The following is a 7,690-nucleotide window of genomic DNA, read 5'->3' as shown; positions in this document are numbered from 1 at the left end:
TTTTCTTCAAGATAAAGAAGCAATTCTTCGTCTATTTTATAAGACTAATAAGGTGGAATTTCATGGATTCAAAATTTCTATATTTCCTGATGTATCGAAGTGGACACAAGCCAGACGCAAGAAATTTTTGGCTTGTCGTCAGTCTGTTTTGAGTTTGGGGGCAACCTTTCAATTACATTTTCCCTGCAAATGTTGCATTACACATCAGGGTAATAGATATATTTTTTATGAACCCGATCAATTGCAGTTTTTCCTCGAAGGTAAAGTAACCACAAGAATTCCAGAGACCTCCATGGAATCAGCCCAACAGGCCATTAGTTAATTGACTCCAAATGCACTCTGTTATTTGATTTAGTTTAGTTTTATTTCCTGGAATCCAACTACTCTTGGAAGTGATTGATTCCTTCTCTCTTCAAATTGTGGACTTTAGTCATAGTTACTATGTGCTTATTTTATAATTGGTATTTGTTTTCTGTATTTTAATTGTTATATTTCCTTTCAAGTATTAATTGATTTGTTAATTTGTAAAAGTAAAAAAATAAAAATAAAATTAATCATATCATGCTACAACTGGAAGATCCAGTGTCAAGGAGGCACGTCACCTTTTGATGAGGAGGTGGATGCATCTGGAATAGGGCCTGCCTGTCCCCCAAATCAGGGTCTGAGGGGTGAATTGTGTTGCTCATGGTATAATCTCCCTCCAGCATGGTTGTGGATCAGAGGGGCTTTTAGATTGTGCTCCTGTATTTGCGTGAGGGTTTATCTATGTTCTGCACGTGTGACCAAAGCCAGGTTCTGTTAGAAATGAACGTCTTGAAACATTATGAGTGGCCCCAAGGAGGAAGATATTTGTCAGCAGTTTGTCCAGGTTTCGGTAGGCCCCGAGTTCGGGGCCGCATCTGGGGGGGGGCCTCTCCACATGTGTGGATGTCAACGTGATGATATCGCATGTATGCACGCATGAGCATGATGTCATCGCATGGGCGGAGGCCTTCTAGACACAGCCCAGAGCTCAGGGAAGGAAACGTGAGGTTTGTCGGGGGGCAGATTGGGGCGGAGCTGGGGGTGGAACAGGGCAGGGCCGGGTATCCTCTTTTCTAAAAGAGGAAATCTGGTAACCCTAGACTTTGGGGGAACGCAGCTTCTAGATATGGGATCTAAACAGATGCATTTAGAACAGAAAAATGACAGCTTGCCTTTGAAGCCTTCTTTAATAGCTGGACTGTAAGTGGCTGTCAGGAGGTTGTTGTTTTGTTTTGACCGCCACTTCTCTTTGCCGTCTCAGTTGGCCACTTAGGTTAAGTTAGCTCTCTGTTGTGTCTCTTGATTTTCCTAAGAAAAGCAAGAGCACGTCCATTTGGGGGTGAAAACAGGACTGGATCCACTTCCCCTGGAAATATGACCTGAATTATTGACCCTAGACTCGGTCACGCTTTATTTGGCATCCCGAATAGCCAGCATATGGCCCATTTCAGAATGGAGCCAGCATCGTTCTCTTCACTCATCATCTTGGCGCTTATTGCATCTAAACATGATCTATTATTTTATAATTATTACGTTTAATAAAAAAAAACAACAACAACACGTTCTCAGTGTATTTTACTGTGTAAAACATTCAAAACCAGGACCTAAAATATGACTGTCAGAAAGCTATTTGTCTTATTAGGCAAAAGAGAATATTTATATCCTGTATTAAAATGTATGTATTCTTTTAAATTTATAAGAATTATGCTCCAGGTGATGTACATTAGAGAATGACACGGTGACAAAATTCATCACTGTTCCTGTCCCTGCGGATAACCGCGGGAAACCATCTTCATGTCATTCTTTAAGGAGAGAGGGAAGAATCAGAGTATAATTGGGCACAACCACTGACCTGCAAGCTTTGCTTTGAAGAATGCTGGTGTAGAAGGATTGAAGTTGAGATAGACACTACAGAATGACAGTCTCTGGTATCCAGAGCAGATATTGTGATGTCATAATGCCTCATTCCACCAGTGCCTAAGAACCAATCACATCAGTGATATCACAATGGCTTCATTATCCTTGGCTCCCATAAGAATCAGAGTATGAATGGCCATAACCATTGACCCACAAGCTTTGCTTTGAAGAATGCCGGTGTAGAAGGACCGAGGTTGAAATAGACACTAGAAAATGACATGGGATTATTTCCCGCAGTTATCCGCGGGGACAGGAACGGTGATTAATTTTGTCACCGTGTCATTCTCTAATGTACATGCAAGAGTAGCATTGTGTCTCAGCAAGACCTCCATGTACCGATTTTAAGGTTGGCCTCTGCAGGGGGGCATGAAAAAATTATCTGCATCATTGGATTATCTTTCAGCAGGTTTAGATTATTGGGTGTGCAGTTTCCATATTTCACAAGATGGGAGGAGCAGAGTGTTGTTTGTGGGCTGGTGCTGTGCATACGTGTTTCTTCTCTGTTATAAAACTCACTTTCATTTCCGTCTTTGCCACCTGATCAGAGGCGATGAGCTATTGCCTCAATACATCACCCTATGTTTTGCTGTCTGAATGTTTTCTGTTCCTCTTTTCTTTGCTGTTGAGTCTCGCCAACTCCCTTTTGGCTGTCTGTTTCCATTTCAGGAGATTTAAAAGTCAGGAGTCATCGATCAGGAAGAGGTTATTTTTCTATGTTTATTAATTTATTTGGATTAATTATGTTTGTCTTCTTTTGCATCAAGACTCGCTGTTCCTTGGGACTTCAGAAACAGGTACCAGCAGAAGATATTTATTTATTTAGATTTCTATCTCGTCCTCCCAACAGCTCAGAACGGGTTACAAAAGGACATTCACAGCGTAGGGAGAGGACATGAAGCTAAAGACAGGGACTTCAGAGGACAAAAGAATTAAAAAAGGAAGAAAGGATACCAATAGACGCATACAAGGGGACAGTTTCCTAACTATATAGGGACGAAAGATTAAAGAATGAAGCTTTCGAAGGGGTCAGTTTACAAGGAGTCATTTCATTCAGTTGTCTTTGGCAAAAAAGGAAGGTCTTTGTTGCTCTCTGAAAGGCCATTAGCGAGTCCAGTGACCTGGTCTGAGTAGGCAGTTGGTTCCACAGGTGAGAGATAAAGAAACTATACAAGCGTTTGCTTGCCGATTCTAGTTTGACAGATCTTCCTGATAGATGTAACTTCCTCCTCCCCATTCGCGGTTTCAGCAATCGCGATTTCACATATTCGTGATTTTTTGGGGAGGGGGAAAAAAGAAAAACCCCCCACAGTTTAGCCTTCCCCCGGCATCCCGGCCTTACCTGGTGGTCTAGCGGGCTTTCGGGGCAGGAGTGATCTTCCTACACTCCTGCCCCGTGTAGATCGCCAATAGGAAATGGCTGTGGGGAGTTCCCGTCGTAGTCTCGAGAGACTACGGGAACTCACAGCAGCTATTTCCTATTGGCGATCTGCATGGGGCAGGAGCATAGGAAGATCGCTCCTGCCCCGAAAGCCCGCTAGACCACCAGGTAAGGCCGGGATGCCGGGTGGAAGGCAGGCGGGAGGCGGGGGTTGGTCAGAGCCAGACCAGAAGATATTCACGGTATTTCACCACTCGCGGACCGTCTCTGTCCCTATCCCCCGCGAATCCGGAGGGAGAAGTGTACAGGCAGTTCCCGAGTTACAGACACCTGACTTAAGTACGACTCATATTTAAAAACACAGTCGTGGCTTCATTTGATCTCATTGAGCAGTATTTCCGGTGGCATAAACTCCTACACTTCTCCTGCAGCAGGTTCAGGAATAATGCATGACCACATTAAGAACAGTGTGTGGTTGGGCATGTTGTATCTTTGAGGGACACTGGCAGGGACAATTAGCCCTTATGTCTGCTGGAAGCAGAGGTAAGCAGCAATAATCTCAAAATCTACAAGTTCTGAGTTGCATACATATCCGATTTAAGAACAGCTTTAAAAATTTAACTTGTTCTTAACCCTGGGACTGCCTGTACTGGGAGAAACCCAACCAGATCCTGCCTCAGAAGTCCAAGTTTTGTTTGAATAATTTTTTGCTTTATTTTTTGCTGTGCCAAGGAGTTCACTGTGATGTGTGACTGCTCTCACTGGGGTCCAAGTAGACTCCTTAATCAGAAAGGGTTTTTTTACTCTCTCGAAACTTCGATCCATTAGAACATATTTCAATATGTCAGCATTCAGAATCCCTCGTACTGAGTCAACTTGATTACTGTAACATCGCCTATTTAGCAATTTCCCAAAAGAATATGCGATGATTACAATTAATGCAAAATACAGCGGTCAGACTAATTTTCAGGCTGAGGAAGTTTGATCACGTGACACCTTACTACCGACAGCTACACTGGTTACTGATGGAGGCACGCGTAAAGTTTAAGTTCGCCTGCTTCTGCTTTAAAGTACTATATGGATTAACCCCTAAATACATAACTGACCTTTTCTTCTTCTCTGCCAACAGGTATAAGAGAAGCTCACATTCGAACTTCGTTTCCCCCCCAGTTAGAGGATGTAAACTCAAAAAGCACCATCAACACCTCTCACATCAGGCAGTATTATGGGGTAAAGATCTAGAACAATTGCTTTCGCCCACTTCTTATGAGGAATTCAGGAAGCGCCTAAAAACACATCTGTTCCTGAAGTATCTAGACAACTGACCTGTACAACTCTTTCTCTTCAATAACGGTTCTCTTGACCTATTAACCACTTTCTTCCACCTCTGTTAAGTTCAATCAATTTGTACCATCTTTTAATCTTTGTAAACCGCATAGAACTTCACGGTCCTGCGGTATATAAACTGTTATTATTATTATTCCAGTATAATTGTTGATGAAGCTTTAGAGCTGTACTGGGGACTCCAAGAGGCCATAGCTTCCATTAAACAGCTGCTGCCTTACAGCAGACCTGCATCTCTTAGTTCTTCATTAGGCCAGAGCACAAGCTGACCTAATCTTAAAAATTCACAACCACCACCATAAAAAAATCCATTTTCAATACAAATATTAATCAACAATAAAGTGTTCTTCCTTCATGTGCACCTAGGCAAATTAACAGCGTAAGTATGAGGTGCCTGGCTAGTTTCTTATCTGTTTAATGATACGCACTTGTGGACCACTGAAATTCGACCTCCTGGTTTTTATCGAAATCCTTACAGAGAGAAATGAGATTTCATGCTAATTATTCACTCAGATTGAAGCTATACCCTAATCACAACTTTCATTAGCTAAGAACATCCCAGACTATTGCTAGGAGGTGAATATTAGCACTTTCTTTTCCAGATAGGATGGTTATTCTAATTAGTAGGGCAGCCTTTAACAAGAGGGCTTATCATGTCTGAGCACTTTCACTTAAAAGCACACAGAATATTTTATGCTGAAGTCTCGAAACCTCAGTGCCATCGTTCATTTTTTGTGACATTAATTAGCAGCAAATAATTCAAATAAATCTTTGATGCAAGACTAAGTTACTGGTTTTTTTGCAAAATGAATTTGATTATTTTTGAGTTAATTGTCTTTGGCTGTGCATGGGAAAGGATCAAGAAACCTTCCAAGAGGAATAAATAGCATAAAGAGAATGGGCATTTATATTTCTGAATTAATAACTCATATGAGAATGTTTCTCAGAATAAATGCAATTATCATTAATTATATTTGTACTATATAAAGCAGTGTCTCTCAAACTTTTCTAGCTCTGGCACACTAAATGGAGCAAATGTTTTTCACGGCACACTAGGGGCTCCTTTTACGAAGGTGCGTTAGGGCCTAAACGCATGGAATAGTGCGTGCTAAATTGCCCACGCGCTAGCTGCTACCGCCTCCTTTTAAGCAGGCGGGAAGGGGAGGCCAGTCTTCTTTAAAAGGTACGAGGGGGGCCGGAGAGGTGATTGGAGGTGGGGTCGGCCCACTAGACCACCAGGCTTATGTGGAGGGGGGCTGTGCAAAGGGGGAAACTTGCTGCTGGTGGGCTCCGGGGGGAGGGGGAGGTTGAGGGGAGAATGGCTGGTGAGCTGTCGGAGGGGGGGGGAAACTTGCTGATGGGTGGAATTTTTTTTTTATAGGCACAGTTCTTGTGTGTGTGCTGTGTACACACAACAGCTGTGTCCATTAAAAACAAGCCTGTGGAAGGAGGGAGTAGGCATCCCTCCTGCTAATCTTACGCATGGAGTTGGGAGGTATTGGCAGGGGGGGGGGGCACTAGACCACCAGGCTTTATTTGGGCTACTTTAATGAGAAATTGGGTTATGTGGCGGGTCTGAGCTGCTTTATTATCCTGTCAGAGCCTGAGCCAATCAGTGCTCAGGCAGTGACAGGCCAGTAAGACTACAACAGCTCAGACCCTCCATTGCTCGTAAGCCCCAATTCCTCGTAAATGGGAGTTCCTTTTCAAGAATTGCCCGGAGAGGTCATTTTAATATTAATTACCACATTATATTAAAGTTGTAATATTAATGACCTGATTGTACTACATTTGCATAGTACAATTGGAGGCTGTTAAAAAGCATAGAAAAGACCACGGTGAGCCATTTTAATAATCGGAAGGTAAAATCCATGCCCCAGGTACAAAATAAGTGCCCGTATATATGTAAACTGCTTTGAGTGTGGTTGTATAACTATAAAAAGGCAGTATATAAGTCCCAACCCCTTTCCTTTATGCAGTAACCCAAAGCCGGTTAAGTACTGAATATCACATTTAACAGGCAATGGTGCCCTTTTACTAAAGCTGCAGCAAAAGTGGCCTTGGTGCTCCCTAATTGCGGGACTTTTCTGTGCACCAAGGCCACTTTTGCCACACCTGAAATAGACAGATTTTCCTATTTCTGGAATTAATGGCTTTGCGTTAATTGTGCTAATCAGTTAGCACACTGCAATGCCCTATGTGCTGATTAGTGCTGTCACAGCCACTCTCCACCCCCCCTCAAACACGCCTCCTTCCTAGAAAATAAAAAAAACATTTTTTAGTGTATGGTGTATGCATGTAAATTGGCAAATTTACCCTAGGAAAGCTCAAGGCATCCCACACTATCCCTTTTTATACTGCAATAAGTACACATTAGTGCTTACTGCAGTTTAGTAAAAGGACTCCAATGGGTCAGCTAGTTCCGGAAACTTGGAAATTCAATACCAGAGCCTGAATATGGCCCAGCATTGAATTTTCAGGTTTAATGCAGTCAGCAAAACACAGATCGCTGTGCCTGAATATTGGACTCTAAGATAGGGTTACCAGACGTCCAGATTTTGAAAAGCCTCCTCTCAATCGCATTGTGGGGACGGAGCTAGGGGACGGGGCAGAGATGGGCGGGACTGGGGGACAGGTCTAGGGTGTCCAGATATTACAATCGTAAAATCTGGCAACCCTACTCTAAGATTATAAGTGCTCCCATATATGGTGATTCAGTGTAGGATGGGCTGGGGAGGGCATCAATGGGAACTTCACTAACTCGGAACATGAGGACGTTACTGGCCAGACTTTACAGTAGATATCCTGTAAACAACGGGATGGTTGGATAGGCAGGAGTGAGCTTAGATGGCAACTTCAGCAGTTGGAACCTAGGACAATACCAGGTGGACTTTAGACTACGGCCCAGAAATATCATAGAAAAGACAAGTTAATTTAATCATGCATTTTTAATGAGATTAATTAATGGGAAGACTGTATGGACCGTTCAGATCTTAATCTGCCATCATTTACTATGACAGGGACACA

The 7,690-nt window shown here is 42.8% G+C and overlaps 1 protein-coding gene across 1 annotated transcript in view; it reads left to right on the top strand.

Annotated features, from left to right (window-relative positions):
- Nucleotides 1–2,604: 2,604 nt before the first annotated feature.
- LOC117362755 (solute carrier family 46 member 3-like) overlaps nucleotides 2,605–7,690 on the top strand; it is a 43,587-nt gene continuing 38,501 nt past the window's right edge. Inside the window, exon 1 of the mRNA XM_033949664.1 lies at nucleotides 2,605–2,735. The gene's annotated coding sequence lies outside the window, so the exon portion shown is untranslated. The remainder of the gene's footprint in view (nucleotides 2,736–7,690) is intronic.

Source organism: Geotrypetes seraphini, chromosome 6 (genome assembly GCF_902459505.1).
Source record: "Geotrypetes seraphini chromosome 6, aGeoSer1.1, whole genome shotgun sequence".
In the NCBI taxonomy this organism is placed as follows: domain Eukaryota; kingdom Metazoa; phylum Chordata; class Amphibia; order Gymnophiona; family Dermophiidae; genus Geotrypetes; species Geotrypetes seraphini.
This window is presented reverse-complemented; position numbering and strand designations above follow the sequence as displayed.